The 10066-nt window shown below is 47.1% G+C and overlaps 1 long non-coding RNA gene across 4 annotated transcripts; it reads left to right on the forward strand.

Moving 5' to 3' along the window:
- Nucleotides 1-2492: 2492 nt before the first annotated feature.
- LOC117999477 lies at nt 2493-9845 on the forward strand. 4 transcript variants are annotated; one of them, XR_004676274.1, is made up of 4 exons: nt 2493-4983; nt 7109-7394; nt 8344-8430; nt 8574-9845. It is a non-coding gene; the product is annotated as an uncharacterized LOC117999477 (long non-coding RNA). The 4 variants fall into 4 exon arrangements; XR_004676272.1 differs by having other exon boundaries at nt 2493-4053; nt 4921-4983; nt 8344-9845; XR_004676273.1 differs by having other exon boundaries at nt 2493-3574; nt 4921-4983; nt 8344-9845.
- The last annotated feature ends 221 nt before the right edge of the window (nt 9846-10066 follow it).

Below are 10066 nucleotides of genomic sequence, written 5' to 3' on the forward strand. Positions count from 1 at the left end.
CAAAAATAAGGGTTGATATGATGAAGGGATGAAATATGATTGTAAAGATGAAAATTATAAAAAATTTTATAAAAGGAATTGATAAGAAGTTGTTTGAAAAAAGAAAAGAGGATTTAAAAAAAAAAGGAAAAAAAAGGGAGAGAATGTGATCAGGCAGGAGAGTAGAACAAAACCATACACTAGAGATTTAGGGTATATTTTGATCTGTTAGAAGAAACTATCTCAAAATTTTAAAGAGAGAACAACTTATATATATATACCAAAAATAAGGGTAACTACTATGAAGGGATAGAATATGACTCTAAAAATGAAAAATAAAAATGTTTTTTAAAAAAGGGATTGATAAGATGTTGGTTGAAAAAGGGAAAAAGAAAAATTCAAAAAAAAAAAGTTAAAAAAATTAACTTTGAAAGACTAAAGAATCATGGTAAAAAAGCCATGAATTCTATGTTCAGTATTCCCCTAGCGCTGGAGCTCTGCCATTCCCGTTGATCGGTAAACTTGGTCTTGGCCGGCTGTTCTCGCTGATCTTCTGGGGAGGGGCCTGTTGCCGTGGTTTCCAAATGTCTCTGCCGGAGGCGGAATTGCCCCGCCCTTGCCCCCTCCTGGCTAAGTGATCTGCTCGGGTTTGCTCTCCGGGGCTTTTGTTCCCTGCGAGCTTTCCGTACAGCTTTGGAGGCGGAGAGTGAAAATGGCGCCTCCCAATCTCCGCCCCAGAGGAGCTGAGAACTCGGGGCCCCGCTCCTCAGTGCTCCCCCAGAGAAAAGCCGTCAGTCACTCCCGCCTCCCTGGTCTACGGCCGCACTCCGTGCTCACCCGGCCTGGACCGAGGGTTTCTATCTCTGGCACCCGACCCCGGGTGGAGTCTCCAAGCCCAGCAGATCCCTGCGGTGCGCTCCCGCGCGGCTCCTCCCGGGGGAGGAAGGGGAGTCTCCCCGGATCTGCCGCTTGTTGGGTCCCTGCTGGAGGAGCAGTGGCCCGACTGTGCCGCGGATCACGGTCAATGGCAACCCCAAGCTGAAAGCCCGCGCCTGGGCTCCGCCTCTGCAGCCGGCTTCCCTGCTCCGTTACCTGGGAGCCCTGCCACACTCAGGCACCCCCGGTCTTTCTGTGACCCCGAGGGTCCTGAGACCACACTGTCCCGGAGGGTTCCACCCCCCGCTTAGCCACCAGAGTGACGTCCCTCGGCGGAGCAGACTTTTAAAAGTTCCGACTTTGTGCTCCGCGGCTCTATCACTTGCCAGAAGCGGCCGACGGAGGCCCCTCCCCCGCCGTCTATCCTCCCGAATATCGCCTCGGATTCACTTCTCCGCACGTCCTACCTTCCAGAAAGTGGTCGCTTTTCTGTTCAGAGAGTTGTTGCTCTTCTTTTCTTCGATCTCCTGTTGAGTTTGTAGGTGTTCAGAATGGTTTGATCCCTATCCAGCTGAATTCCCGGGAGGAGACGAAATCCCGGTCTCCTACTCCTCTGCCATCTTGCTCCGCCCCACATCATTGGTTTTTGATGTGGTGATCCACGATCCATTGTTTTCGTATAACACCCAGTGCTCCATGCAGTGTGTGCCCTCCTTAATACCCGTCACCAGGCTAACCCATCCCCCCTCCCCCTCCCCTCTAAAACCCTGTTTGTCTCTCAGAGTCCATAGTCTCTCATGGTTCATCTCCCCCTCCGATTCCCCCCCTTCATTTTTCCCTTCCTGCTCCTAATGTCCTCCATGCTATTCCTTATGTTCCACAAATAAGTGAAACCATATGATAATTGACTTTCTCTGCTTGACTTATTTCACTTAGCATAATCTCCTAAGTCCCATCCATTTTGATGGAAAAGTTGGGTATTCATCCTTTCTGATGGCTGAGTAATATTCCATTGTATATATGGACCACATCTTCTTTATCCATTCATCTGTTGAAGGGCATCTCGGCTCTTTCCACAGTTTGGCTATTGCGGACATTGCTGCTATGAACATTGGGGTGCACATGGCCCTTCTTTTCACTACATCTGTGTCTTTGGGGTAAATACCCAGTAGTGCAATTGCTGGGTCATAGTAAACCAAAATTATTGTCTGGCAGCAAGCATTAGCACCTTTAGGGCAATTGCTCTTTCATTCCTATAGTGCAGTGCTGACAAGAGGTTCCCATTTCTCAATGACTGGCAAGCTTTCAGTTCTAGAGAGCACACAGTGACCCAGAAAGACACTTCCTGAGCTATTGCCAACTGCTAAGCTAGGTCAGTGTGCCCCGTGGCTTCCAGAGAAACAAACCCTCAGTCTGACATGACAAACCATCCACCACCTCTCTTCCGTCCATTCTGACTCAATTTCCTGTACCTCCTCCCCAGAGTTTCTACACTAGTGTGTATACACCTGCAAGAAATAACCTTTCACTGGGTCACTGAGATTCGCAGGTGTATCCTTCTCACCAAAGCCCTGGAGCAAATCGATGGCACACACGTTCCAGGTGGAGTTTATTCCCTAGAGTGTGTGACAGGTTGGTGGGGAGCCGGGCGGGTGGGGGAGGGATGCATCAGCTTTTGAAACAGAACACTTTAATTCAAGGGGATATTAAGACTGATTTTCCAAATCTGTGATGAGGAACAAACGAGTTCATATTTGTGGAGGTTTTATAAAGTATTCGACAAAAATAATTTACTGTAATTAGTTCTTAACTCTGTGTGTCCCTCCACAGGATCGCCAGCCCACCCAGACGCTGCATTCCCTATGACTTAGATCTGCCTCTTCCCAGCACCCCTGCCCCAGCAATTCCACTGTGTTGCCCTAAATTTGGCCTCTGTTACGGTTAGAGGCTTCCCAAGTAACCACCTGGCCTGCCTTTGGCTTTTCCCTGGAAGGGAACAGGAAGGACACAGGCATTGGAGCCAAATCGATGTGGAGCCGAGTCCTGGTTTTGCTTCTCACCATCTGGGGACGAGGCTTAATCCTTTCAGCGTTAATGTCCTCAGCTGTAAAATGGGCACAATAAAGCTGCCCTGAAAACATGAGGAGCAATGTATGTTAGACACCTGGCAAAACAAATGATCAGTTAAACCCCCCTAGCCCACTGGTGCCAGATCAATCTCCCCAAAACACAGGTTAGGCTCAAAATCCACCTGCCGCTGCCCACCGGCCGGAAGTGAAGTACAAACTCCTCGCTTGGGAAGGATGGATCTCAAGGAGAAACCCAAGAGACCGCCCATCACGCGGGGATGGCTAAGGCATCAAGACAGGCTGGAGGCATCAACCTGATCTCGCAGAGAGAGATTCAGACCTTGGAGGAAAAAGCAAAATAAGGGGAGAAAAGGAAGCAGAACGATGGCCCAGTGTGCATTCTTTTGGCAACTAGAGCGAGGAAAACGCAGCGCGCGGAGGCATTCTGAAAAAATGAATCCGCTGCACGCTACACCGGGTTGTCCTTGAAACAGACTCCGCCCTCACCTTCGGCGTCGTCCTAAAGGATCGGCTCTCCTGTGTAGTCAGGTTGGCTCCCGCTTCCTCGCAGATCTGGGGCGACTTGGGGGAGGGGTTTGTGCCGTGGACCTGCCCCCACCCCCACCCCCGGCCGCGCTGTGCTGCTGAAGGTAAATCCTGGAATTGCACGTACGTTCGTGAGATCAGGCCTCTTCTGTCTGTCGTTTTGCTGCTTGGAAGGCAAAAGACCCCTCCTCGAGGGGCCTGCATGGATTGGCCTGGCATTGGCCCGAGGTCCTGCAATCGCTGGGCCTGGGTTGCCATCTCCTTCCTCGGGAGGACTGGGGAGCGGGACAGGTGCATTGAGACATTCTAGCCCCCTCCTCGGGGGAGACAGGCAGTGGGACGCAGGGGAACTCTGCATGGGAATCAGAAGACCAAGACATCCCAGTCATGCCCTGTAGGGTCTGGATTTCAGGCACCATTTCAGCCCCTCTGAGCCTGTAAAATAGGCCTGATAAGTCGCTGTCAACCCATTCTTCATTCTGTGGTTTCCTGAGTGGCTTCCCTAGGGAGTGGAATAGGGGCAGGCGTCCACAACTATACCGTGGTTCTTAAACACAAAAAGAAGATTCTATGAAATCAGCAGGTACAAATTTGAATCCACAAAGGCACACAGAAAAAATTCCTCAGATCATCACCTTTCCACCCAGATCACAAATTCCTCTTCATGAAGCACACCGTGGTCTCTCTTAAGTGAAATCTACCTCTCCCGTCCCTGCATTTGGGTGGCACTCAGCTGCCCACATGGGACTTGAGCAAGTTATTGGTCTTCACCTTGCCTGAAAGATACCTACTTCATGAGGGTTTTCTCCCCACTACTCATGTTTCTTTTCATGTGGCAGGAGCTTTTTAGCATTACAAACGCCTGACCTTCCTCAGTCTGTTCACTTACTCTGTTTCAGGGAAGTTGGGATAACTTATTTGCCTGGAAAGTTTGGAAGGAGAAACCAGGTGTCTCCTCCCACCCCGGTCCCTTCCCCTTTGCTTGAGAAGCCGGTTCCTTCCCTTGGAGTATGTTCTCTGCAATTCCATGAGCAGGGTTCCCCCCTACAGGCCTGCCTCAACCAGCAAAGGAGCAACTGGGCAGTAAGGTTTTAAATTCTAGGCTTCTATATCAACAATCCCATGGTGGCGCTTATACCAAGCTGTGGGGTCGTTTTGATTGTCTATGTGTTGGCTCAGTTTGTCCCGTGTCCTCGTTCAGAACTCAGATGGGGAAGCGGGTTCTGTTTATTGGCCCCTTGGTAGATTGTGTTATTGTTCCAAATATTCAGTTCTTCCCTATGAGAAGATTATTCCCTCCACCTCCAACGAAGCCAGACTTGATCATTTACTTAATATGGCTAACAGACTGTGTGAGTAGAAGTGACAAGTGCCACTTCCCAGTAGAAGTTTTAAGAGCTAATGCTCTTCCACCATTGTTCTTCGTCCTTCTTTGCCTTGTTTGTCCCAGACAGGAGCTGCTCTGCCAACTCAGGACATGTGAGCATCACTGGAGTTGATGCTAGAATAACAGGTAAAGTGAGCAAGAAATCAACCTTCCCTTTTATTTATTTATTTATTTTTTGGTAGGCTCCTGAGATTTGGGGGTGGTTGTTGTAACATCATAGTGAATATTGACCTATACAAAAATTGGTACCTGGAAGTAAGTACAAAAGTTTAAAAATAGTGGCATTGGCATTTGGCATTGGCATGGTCCGGGTGGTGGACCATGAGGGCACTGTCATTCAAGGTGGGGAAAGTGGCAGTCCATATAGTACAATGGCAAAACCTTTGTTAAAATGATCTTCTGAGATAACTTGGTAGGAAGATAATTTAGCTAATAAGGTTTTCGCTTTGGGTAAAGCAATGGGAAAATGGAATTTTGGGTGCATGAGGTAATGTCTATTGGGTGCACTTGAAAAAAAAAAAAGTCATAAAGCCAACTACATTTTTTAGGAAGCTGTAGCTCCAAAAGAACCATTAATCTAAACTCAAAGAAACAGGGACTGTTTCAATACTTGAAATAATCTTTGGATCTCCCAACATTTTACAGGCAGGAAGCAAGCTGAGAAAGCAGCTCAGCTTTCATGGGGAACATATGGCCCAAGGTCTATTTCAGATATGGCCACTGGGTTTGATGGTGTAGATCGAGCCTCCCAAACAGTTGACCCACGAGCCACATGGAGTCACTTCCAGGGACAGAACCCAATCACTTCCCCGAGTCCCACGTAGGCAGCTTTCCATCTTTCCTCTACTTGGGAATGTTTATTATGGTTAACTTTTCCTGTTCTACTATTCTGTGTTGGTAAATATCGGGGAGGGGAGGGTCTGAAAGTCAAGGACTTTCTCCCAATCCCAGGTAGGGAACTTTTACAAGGTATGCCCAGGGGGATTTTAGAGGTGCTTATGAAAATATATGGTAATTAAATTAAAAGGCATCTTCTTTACCATTACATCAGCAACGTTAGCAACTTTAGGGCAAATATTCTTCCATTCTTACGGGGCCGGTGCTGACAAGAGGCTCATATTTCTCAGGGATTGACAGGTCTTCATGACAATGAGCACATGTCTATCTTGACATTTTCTGAGATGTTGCCAACTGCCATCTGGGTCAATGTGTTCCACGCCTTCCAGAGAAACAAGCCTTCTGTTCTGACTGGTCCCCAACCGCAACTTCTTCTGCACATTTTCATCCAACTTCCTCTGCTCCACTTTCCAGCTGCAGCTGAATTTCTCAACACACACATACAAACACAGACACATGCCCCTACTCCATCCCTTGACAGCTCCCCAGACTGAAATGTTCCCTTCTTGCTGGAGGTCAGCTCTGTGGTAAACCTGAACTCAGCTGACAGCCCAAGTTTAGATCAATTTCTTGCTAAAGATTTAAGAATTCTTCACCGTTAGAACCCATCTTTATTTCACCCAAAGTCCTGAGTCTCACTCTGAGTCACAAGCAGAAGCACCAAGATATGCAAAGGCTGCCCCCTCTATATGGAAGGGCTGGGAGAAAAATGTCCAATCACAACAGGCTTGACCAACAGAAGGCAGAACCTGTTCTTTGGAACCATATTAATTGGCCTCTTCCCTTTCAAAGGGTGGCCATTCAGGTATTTACAGGTGACAGTTATGACCCCCTAAGTCTCCTCTTCTTCAAGTTAGATATCCCCATGGTTTTCATGTATCTTTATATATTTTTTAAGATTTTACTTATTTATTTGAGAGAGAGAGAGCATGAGGAGGGGGAGGGGCACAGGGAGAGGGAGAGAGAGAATCTTAAGCAGACTCCATGCTGAGCGAGGAGCCCGATGCAGGGCTCGATCTCACGACCCTGAGATCATGACCTGAGCCGAAACCAAGAGTCGGACGCTTAACCGACTGAGCCACCCAGGTGCCCCTTCATGTATCTTTAAAAGAGAGAAAGAGATAAGTGTTTTATAAATGTAATAATGCCACATACACATAAGTTATTGCATTGCCTGGATTCAAAATTCAATCTCCATCCTGAGCACTCTGCTCTGAGCACATCCACATCCATTTCACACCAGAAAATAACCCCAGCTATAAGCAAGGCTTCGCATCCTGAATTATTCACCACGCCATTATTTGTAATGGCAAAAAGAATCCAAAAATTATCTCCAATGTTTGTGTGTTTACAGCCTGAGAAGATATAGCTGCACACAGTATTATGCCGCAGTTTAAAATTGTGTTTATCAACCCAAGAGAAGTGAAAACATATGTCCACACAAAAACGTGTACCACGTGTTCATTGCAGCATTATTTGTCATAACCAAAAGGTAGACACAAGCCATCAATGGATGAATGGATGAACTGATGTGGTATATTCATACAGAATATTACTAGAACACAGAATCTTATTCAGCCATAAAAAGGAACAACCTACTGATATGTGCTATGACATGGATGAACCTTGAAAAAATGATGGTAAGTGAAAGAAGCCAGACACCTGTTGTATGATTCCATTTATAAGAAATGTCCCGAATAAGCAGATCTGCAGAGACAGACAATAGCTTAGTGGTTATCAGAGGTTGAGGGCAGGGAGGAATGGGGAATGACTGCTAACAGGTATGAGGTTTCTTTTTGGGGTGATAAAAATGTTCTAATATTGATTATGGTTGTAATTCCAAAGTTTTGCGAGTATACTAAAAGCCATTGAATTGTACTCTTTCAAGCGATGAATTATATGGCATGTGAATTATAACTCAATGGTGCTGTTAAAAATATGTTTACTGGGGCACCTCGATGGCTCGGCCAGTTAAGCGTCTGCCTTCGGCCCAGGTCATGATCTCAGGGTCCTGGGACCGAGCCCCGAGTCGGGCTCCCTGCTCAGCAGGGAGTCTGCTTCTCCCTCTCCCTCTGCAGCTCTCCCTGCTCCTGCTTTCTCTTTCAAATAAATAAATAAAATCTTTTTAAAAAACATGTTTACTGAATAGTTTTCAACTATTAGATCTGGATCTTTCCAAACCTCCTTGTTAAAAGTCACCTTGGCTATTCCACGCCACTGTTTTAACTGCTGAGATACATCTGGATTCAGATTCCCCGCCCTGCAGAGTCGCTCACCTGGCCGAGTGGTGTTCTTTTCAGGCTGGTCAGTGGATCACTCAAAAGTCCACCCAAGAAGGGCCAACTGTCAATGCTGGCCTTGGCACTGGCTCTGAAGGTCGACATAACAAGGTCCTGGCCCCCCAGGGGCTCACGATCAGAGGCCTGAGTAGTGCAGTCACGTGATGGGTGCTCTTCTGGGGCTACAACTTGCCCGGTGTCTGACCGCATCCTCCACCTCCTGAACCACTCCAGGCTTCTCCATATTTGGACTGATGCTCTTGTCCTGAGAGAGAGGAACAGCTTTCCCCTTCCTTCCCATTCTCTGCAGGTCTACCTGTGAAAGATGGGGAACGTGTCGCAGAAGCAGTGTGTCCGAGGAAGGAAAGGAACTCATAAGGTTGCCTCAGGAGAAAAGGTAATTGGGGCAGAGGGAAGGCTTGGGCTAAGCCATGGCATCTGACACATTTGGGGAACTAGAGGCAGTTCAGGGTGGCCCTCAGTCTATTCCCATCACTGCTCTTGCTCTCCTCTTTATTTCGGGGTCCGTGTGTCTCCCAGCCTCTTGTCTTCTTCATTCGTCGCCAGCCCTGCCCTGTGCACTTGATTACAATCTGCAGCTTCCCTGGCCTGGCCTTCGGTGTTCTCTAAGAACCTGGCTCCTACTTTCCCTCTGGCTCATCCTAGTCCTGGACACTTTGGATAACCTCCCTGACCAGCCATCTTTGCCCCTTGGGACCACAAGCCCAGTCCTCAACAGAGACAACCGGACGGATGCTAACCAGGACATCTGGGGATGGGCTGTAGGGCTCTGTCCTCCTGTCCAAATGCTCTCACTGGTGTCTTAAATAAAGATGAAGAAGCCCTGGTTTTCAAGTGTGTGTGCCCAAATCCGGGGTAAGTGTGGAGACAATGTGGCAGGAAGCATTGAGCATCCTGACAGGTTGGAACAAAGGACCAAATCTAAGGAGATGAAATATCTGGACCTCAGGGTATAAAACCATGCCCAATGCCAGGAAAGGAGAAGCATGGCACAGCAGAATATCATATGAGGAAAGACTTGGGGTTTTAGAAAGGAAAAAGCTCTTGTTGCGTTAATAATCTGTGTTTTTAAAGGAAGCGCATGGACTCCAGGCTGCATTAATAAAGATCTGGTGTCCAGACAAAAGGAGGTGAGAGTCCTGTTGTATTCCTATCAGACCACATGTGAACTATAGTGTCTGGTTCTGGAAGTTACACTGTGGGAGACAGAGACAAACTTGAACAACGGTTCTTAACCCTGGCTGGACATTATAATCACCTGGGAACTTTCAAGACCCTTGATGCCCAGGCCAAGGAGAATCTTGGGGAGGGGGACCTACACATCAGTAGTTTTTAAACTTAAAAAAAATATTTTTTGGCTTACAGGAGAATTGCAGAAAATACAGAAAATTCCCATATACCCTTCATCCAGCTTCCCCTTATGTTAACGTCTGATATAACCACAGCCTAATGAGCAAAACTAAGAAATCAATGCTGGCACAATGCTAGGCACTGGATGATGGACCTTATTCCAGTTTCACCTGTCCTTCCACTATTGCCTTTTCTTCTGTTCCAGGATCCTACCCGGGACCCCACTTGGCATTTAATTGTCATGCCTCCTTAGCATTCTCCAATCTGTAACAATTCCACAGTTCTTTCTTGCCTTCCATGACTCTAACATTTTTGAAGAGTACCCAAAGGACGAAATGTCTGCTGGTTTGGGCTTTTCTGGTGTTCTCTCATGATTAGATTGAGGTTACACATTTTTGCCAAGGATACCATAGTAACTAGTGGATTTGTGTTTTTTCAGTGCGTCACATCAAAAGATTTGTGATGTCAACATATCTTTGTGTAATAATAGAAAATATGTATTGGTCTCTGTCCCCGGTGCCTGGCACAGAATTCCTAAAGTCTTTGTAATTTCTTGGGCGAGAGGAGTGTCTTGTTCTAGTGAGGTGACTGTAGGTGGGCTCCTCGATGGGAGCCAGTCACCAGAAAGAGACCAAGCCATGATTAGATTGGAATTTTCAGCC

Source organism: Mirounga leonina, unplaced genomic scaffold (genome assembly GCF_011800145.1).
Source record: "Mirounga leonina isolate KUSES-001 unplaced genomic scaffold, KU_Mleo_1.0 Mir_454, whole genome shotgun sequence".
In the NCBI taxonomy this organism is placed as follows: Eukaryota; Metazoa; Chordata; class Mammalia; order Carnivora; family Phocidae; genus Mirounga; species Mirounga leonina.